The following is a 7639-nucleotide window of genomic DNA, read 5'->3' as shown; positions in this document are numbered from 1 at the left end:
TTTTAACCCAAGTGATGTCATATGGAAACTATGATTAATAGATCATATCTATCTATCTATCTATCTACCTATCAAGCTGTCACTGAGGTACTCAAATGCTTAAAGGTAAATTTTTTAACTTTATTTTTCCCATTATAGTACCTAAAGTGTACATATTACTTCATACTACCCTGAAGTGCGTATTAGTACTTTATAAGTGCATAGTACCTTAAAAGAACATATTTGTACCCTAAAGTGTACATATTAGTACCTTTTGAAAGGTCCTAGTCATCGGCACACATAATTCAATAAGCGCTGCCAGGACAATAAAGTAATAAATATTCAGTAGAGAACTACTACAATCTTGAGTGTTTTGATTCTCTGTGTGTGTATGTGACTGCATACAGTAACTCAAAGTAAAATACTGTATATACTGTAGAGTGCCTCTGAAGGCTGAATTCATCACAGATGGATCTGCATCACAATTTCATCTTTCATTTTCATGATGCTGGGAATTCTAGGGAATAAACGCCGGGTGTTTTTAACACTCACCACAAAATCACACCAGGTGTTATGAAACCTGATTTTAACACTGTTCATTGAACACATTGATAAAATTACTGTGCAACTGCTTCCAAATTTCTTAAAAACAGTCATTTGAGATCATTAGAAGGTAAAGTGAAAGTCCACTTATGAAACACAAAAGGAAATTCATGAAACAGATGTTTCCTTACAGCCACAGTTGAAGACAGGCAAAATGTGCTAAAGACAAAACCAAATTCATTCTTTTTCAACAACATAAACCATCTGAATAATAATAATAATAATAATAATAATAATAATAATGTGTCATTGGCAGTGTTGGGAGTAACGCATTACAAGTAACGGGAGTTACGTAATCAGATTACTTTTTTTAAGTAACTAGTAAAGTAAAGTTACTTTTTCAAATAAGTAACACCAGTTACTTCGTTTCCCATGCATTGACTGACACTTCTTGTGTTGCCATAGTAGTAATGGGAAGCCACACAATGTCAACGATTTTGATTGATGACCGACAGCTGTTGACCTTTGACCTTAGGGATTAACTTTATGACCTTTTAATGATCGCAGCTGTGTTATGACATGTGTTATGACAGGTGGTATGACACGTGTTTGTAATATATTATATTTATGTATCCTCATCTGTGAAATAAGAGAGCGGTTACATTGTTTGTTAATGCGGAGCAGCTGTTTGGGATATAGCATGCCGGACCTCCGATTTGTAACGCAACATGTGTTTGTAATATATCCTGTTTATGTATCCTGAAATAAGACAGCGGTTACATTGCTTGTTAATGTACAGCTGTTGTTTGTGGTATAGACCTCCGGTTTGTAACGCGACATGTGTTTAAATCGGACTGATGGGGCAGCAGGTGCTCTTATGTGGTGTCACGCCATCCCATAGGTTTCGGTCAGCCTGCATGGATGTGAGAAAGAGATATTGGTTTAAGGACAAGATATAAGGACAAGAGATAGTTCTTAAAATTCAATGTGATTTATTGTTATGGACAGTGCTGACAATACATTTTAGATGTCTAAAATAAAATTACATCACTAAAGGGGTCAATAATTGAGTAATAATGAGAGGAAAATAACTCTCTCACACACACACACACACACACACAGGCAGATATACCAGACTAGAGGAAGCAGGGGATCCTCTCTCTCTCTCTCTCTCACACACACACACACACACACACACACACACACTCAGGCAGATATACCAGACTAGAGGAAGCAGGGGATCCTCTCTCTCTCTCTCTCTCACACACACACACACACACACACACACACTCAGGCAGATATACCAGACTAGAGGAACCAGGGGTCCTCTCTCTCTCACAAACACACAAACACACAAACACACACACACACACACACACACACATTCTATTGTTTGTATTCTCAGCATTATAATAAAGAATTAAAAACTTAGCTTAAGGAATAAAATAAATATTGCAATAAAAACTTTGAGTACAATGAAAATGACTTACATTTTCAGGAGGTTGAAATTACGTCTTTACACATTGACAGCAGATCCTCAAATAAAAGGCTTGCAGATAGTTAGAAATTAGAAAGCTAAATTAGAAATTATCTGAGTGCAGAGTACTTTCCCATCGTTCAGTGAAATGAGAGGCAGGTGAGGGGGAGGTGGACCAGCCGTCACACACACACACACACACACACACACACACGCTCAGGCAAACTATACCAGACTATAGGAACCAAGAGTCAAATATGGAAAATATTGAGTAACGTTGGGGATAAAAAATATTTGAAAAACATCACCGGTCATCTGGCAGCTGCTTGGCTTACTCCTTGATTAATTATAGAGGTTCAAACACTTACACTAGTTTTAGGCGACGCTAAAAATATAAAAATGTACATTTTTCCAGGAGCGGGAAAAGAGATTGTCGTGTTAGGGTTAGGATCAATTATAAATTTATAGATTATAAACACCAAATGGCAAAAAATAAAATAAAAATAAAATAATATATATATATATATAAGTAGGCCAAAGGATAAGAGCTATTGTCCCGGACATGTCTGGACTTGCCATAGATGTAGTGATTTTAATTCTCCATCATTACCTACAGTAAACCTATCCATCACAGTAAACTTTCTACATTTATTTTTCATTAAAATGTTCAAAAACATCATTTTGTATAATTTATCATTTAAAAAGTCGTTATGCTCATGGAGACAAATTTTGCAGAGGTCAATCATTTGGACTATTACTACACATATGGTTTGGGGGACACTCCATACAGACGTAATTAATGTTTTGTTTTGTTTTGTTTTTTTACTTTACAGATTCTAAACCTACCCATCACACAAAAATTTCTGCACACGATTCCATTTTTTAAGAGAAATTTCAAACCACATTTGCAATGTTATATCAGTCTAATACCCATGTTATTATACAAATTTGTGTTCTGAGAAATCATATAAACAAGTACACACATACATAAACATTTCAAGCTAAAAAGAGACTTATCTCTATTTTAAAGAATATGGAAATAAATAAAATATAGATTTATATATGACATCATAGTAACAAACATGTTACTCGAGCAAAGCAAGCCATTTATCATACATTTTAAACACAAATTTTAGTTTTTCACTAACCACACATAAACGTTGTTTTCTCAATAACAAAAACACAAACATGTAGATTCATGCTGCTCACATATTATTGTAGCCCAGTTTGTGGCAAATACAGTATAATCAGACTTTAGCCATTATTATATTTTTAAGATACTGAAAAACACAAATGTCAGGGTATGTCAAAACTTACCCAATTCCCCAAAGACCCCATTTTAAATAAAACATTGTTTAGTATGTTTGTAAATATTTTAATTATAATGACTCAAGAAATATCCTCATAAACTGCATTTATGTAATTATAGCATTTTAAACACATATAATCATACAATTGTCTTGATAAATCATATAAACAAGTACAGACACAGCACACACACACACACACACACACTGACACCATTCAGAAAGGTCAACAGTCTAGGTATGCACTGAGCGCTAAAAGCTAGTTTTCCAAATTTTTCAAGTGCTCCATCTCCCCAAAATCATATATTGTCCATTTTATACTTTTTAATGTAGCTTGGACATTTGAATAAAAGGTTGACAAATGTATCTTCATAACCGTTTTGTTTTGACACAATGTCATCAACCGATTCTCTTTAATTTATAAGATTTACTTTTATTATTTCTACAAAGGTTCATGCTACAGTACTTTTATCAGTCTAATAAATATGCGGTCAATACATGATGAAACAATAATCGTGGTACCAAATAAGTTTTACACAATGTTTTTAAGAAAGGGATGTTTTAAAATACAACTAAACCAGACGACGGATTAGTTTTTCTTTTTACAAACCTACGTTTCAAGTAATTTGCCCTGAGGCGTTTCACATCCAGCGGAATAGCTCTTATTTTCTAAGTTCCAATACAGGGCTACAGATGCAGCTTCTTAACCGAACAAAGAAAACATATTTTTCACATTCATTCAACATTTTTTTTATATTTTGCACGAGTACCATGGGTTCATGCCTTTTTTTTTTTTAAAGGCTTGTCTGACGCTTTAGACGCATCAGAATGTGGATTTTTTTCAGTATCCAACATGAAATTAAAGAGTTGTATCAGTTGTTTCAGCTGTTTATTACCATTTTCTTAGGTTATTATTTTATTCGCATATAGAATAGGTGTAGAATAACCTTATCATCCATGCTTTTCCCCTTTACAGACCACCATGCACAATTGTAAATTCAAGAGACCTAGTTAGCACCATTTAATAAAAGCGCCACAATGCATTCAGAATACAGAAACCCCCCTCTCGATCTATTATGACCGGCGTTTTACTTCGTCAAATGATCAGGATTACGGATGATACTGTACACATTTTGTTTGTTGGACCGTTTATGTCACTACTATGACTGTACTGTAGGTGAGGCCTTCTCTCTCTCTCTCTCTCTCTCTCTGAGAGCCATCAGCATTCACTGTTTATATAAATAAATGAAAATGTCTACTTGGGTGTTTGACTAAGTCGTTATTTCTTTTTAGGACGATTATTCATCTATTTGATGTGAGACCCCATTAAGTATCGACACAAAAATTAAGGCGTGCTGTTTTACACTTACAACTGAATTGACATATCTTACCATTGTGCTCAAAGCTACACATTCAGTAAAGTTTGAGGTCTTGAAAAGGCTACAGACACAAAATATCAAGGCATTTTTTAGTGCTCGCTATGTAACTCAAGAGTCACTAAGTAAATATCATATGAATACAGAAAACACACTCGTGATCATCTGGGTATATTTTTGTAAATGTTGTTTTAAATTACTTTTTTCTTACGCCACTACATCTAGAGTTCTTGCTCAGATGTGCACATTTTATTCGTCGTACTCGTTTCAACATTTCCGCTCGACATTAAAGCATAGGTAATGTGACGGCTATTAAGAACCATAACATTACACTACATCCCCTTTGAAAAGGTTATAGACATAGTCGTTTATACAGGAAATATGTTTGCACAACAGAAATATGTATCAGTATAACAAATACCTAATGCTGAAATCCTCTCTTCTAAATTTGTTAAAGTTTTAATGCTGATTTTAATGCATACATTCAGAATTTGGTATTTAAATAAGGTTTAGCGGCCACATAGTTAACCGGAGAAGACATTGCAGTCTCCTGTTACAATGGCTGCTGCTGCTCCAAACAGTCCTGAAACATCTAGAAGAATGATGTGTGTAACACCGCCAAGAAGTTCTGTTGAAATGAGAGAGGAGCTGACTTTAGCACCAAGGAAAAATCAAGGGAAGAGCCTAAGAAAGGTTCTCATTGAAGATGAAGATATTGTGAAACAAGATTTCACCGTGTCTTGCGATCGTGTGGGGAAATTTGTGTTTGACAAAGAGTTGCAGATTGTGAAACTCTACGTTTTGGAATCTTACGATGAATATACACCCGAATGCTCCTACATGCTTTTGACCGCCATAGACTGGACATACTTCTACAATCAAATTTGGAGCAACTTTGTTATGGATTAAAAAATTTGGTACAATTTCCAGTGGGATGGTTCAATGCCTGGCATGAGGTATAATGCGAGCAAGCCGCCAGACTACATATCCATATCATCCTGTTGGAACAAAACACTTCATGACCAAAATTATCTTATGCTGGTAAATAAGCGTCGGAGGACTCGGAAACAAGCGTTTTGTCTCAAAGCAGCGATGAGTCTGACTCTGATGAGTATGATCGAGACTGGCCTCTTCCTGAGGTCAACCCTTTCGAATGCTGCAAAAAGAGTCTATATTTCGAGCAAAGCGACGTACCTGTGTTAAACACCATTTTTTCAAAGATAGACGAGCTGTTTCAGTCAAGTTAAATTTATTTTAAACCGAATAATCAGGCTGGGTATTCAGTATAATTGTGTATTCGGTATAATCAAAAGCTGAACTATGATATTGTAATGTTTCTTTTTCAGCGTTTACTCACCCATCTATGTGTTCCTTGCTGTATGTTTAATTGTTTAATAATTGGCTATTGGGTTGAGTTTTCCCAAGCCACAATACCAATACCAACAAAAATCCTAATAAATGACCGAGTTATCTCATAAAATTATTTTTATTTAATTTATTTAAAAAATATATATTTGTAAAATTGTGAGGTTTCGCCGATCGAAGCAAATCCCTAAACAGGCCCCTTGAGGGCAACACCCCCATCTCAACAACCAACCCACCAACAGCCGAAACGTAAAAACCTCATCCCCAACAATTTATTTCGCTAAAAGGCTATACTACGGCTATACTACATCGCGACCCCTGTGTGCGAAGAGCTGCTGTTCTGGATAAACTCTACAGTTATCGTGTACTTTCGTAGATCCTGACAGCACGGTCAACGGAGCTACTGCAACATCTTGTTGATCAAAACATTATCTACAGTATATGGACCAACAGAATCAGCTCCAACAATCCAATTTGTCTGAGCACTCTGCAATTTTTCAATTAACAAGGCTTCGGTGGATCTGAACCATAAACCGGAAATTGAAGCCGAAATTGGAATTGCACAAGGCCTGGACCGTCGTGGATTAAAACAGTCGATCCGCATTCTAGGAAACGGCGACAACGCTCTATATCGATTAGACACGGAATCCAAGATGGCAGCACTGTGTTTGTCTTGTCTGATCTGCTGAACTGCAGTCTTTTTTTGTACATTTAAATGTTGCGTGTTTTATTTTCAGAAAGTGTTTTAAAATTGGGCTCTATCCTGTATCGAGTCTGGAATAAAGTCAGACCTGTTTTAACGGACTTTTAATTACCTACAACCTGTTCTGTGTTGGGTGAAGCGTGCTTACCTGTTGCACTATCCTGGGTCGCCATCCATCACTACGTTTTCGCTTTGGAAAGCGTTTGCGTTAATAACGGCGATCGGAAATTCACGGCTGTTCCTTGAAGAAACCCCCGGATATTAAACTAACTGGAGCTCACAGACCATCGCGGCGGTGGGGATACTTGCAGTTAAGGTCGGTGATGTTTTTCTCGCCTTGTCTGATCTCTCCAGCTGTGGCTCGCCCGTAAACAAGGCCTGCATCTTCCACACTATCGTTCTGCTGTCTGCTCTTCTGTTGGGGTCGTGGAGCTGTCTGTGCAAGCTTGTTTCGGAGCTTGTCTGTGCGATTTTCACTTCAACGCTGGTATCATGAAGGTGCTGCTTTTCTGTGCGGTAATCTACATGCTCGGACTATGGGACATACCAAGGATGACGGAAGACAAAGCGATTCAATTGTCGCGTCTCCATATGCATCTCCCATCAAAACATACGGACACTACCTTCATATTTCGGGTTGTTATTAATTCCGTGTTAATGGATACAGGGATAAAGAACTCACTCATCTTTATTTTCATCCCTAAGAATCCTCTTTTCTTGTCGAACTCTATATTGGACTCTTGTAATGAACAATGTAGTTCTCCACCAAAAAAAATCTAAGGCAGCGATATCTAATAATGTTGCTGCTCTTAATGGCCGGTATTAATCCAAATCCGGGTCCAGTTGGAATTGTTTCAACTCCTTTGGATTTCTCAAATAGATCAGGCCT

This window comes from Onychostoma macrolepis, chromosome 07 (genome assembly GCF_012432095.1).
Source record: "Onychostoma macrolepis isolate SWU-2019 chromosome 07, ASM1243209v1, whole genome shotgun sequence".
Lineage (NCBI taxonomy): Eukaryota > Metazoa > Chordata > Actinopteri > Cypriniformes > Cyprinidae > Onychostoma > Onychostoma macrolepis.
The sequence above is the reverse complement of the archived record's forward strand: the minus strand, read 5'-3'. Positions refer to the sequence as shown.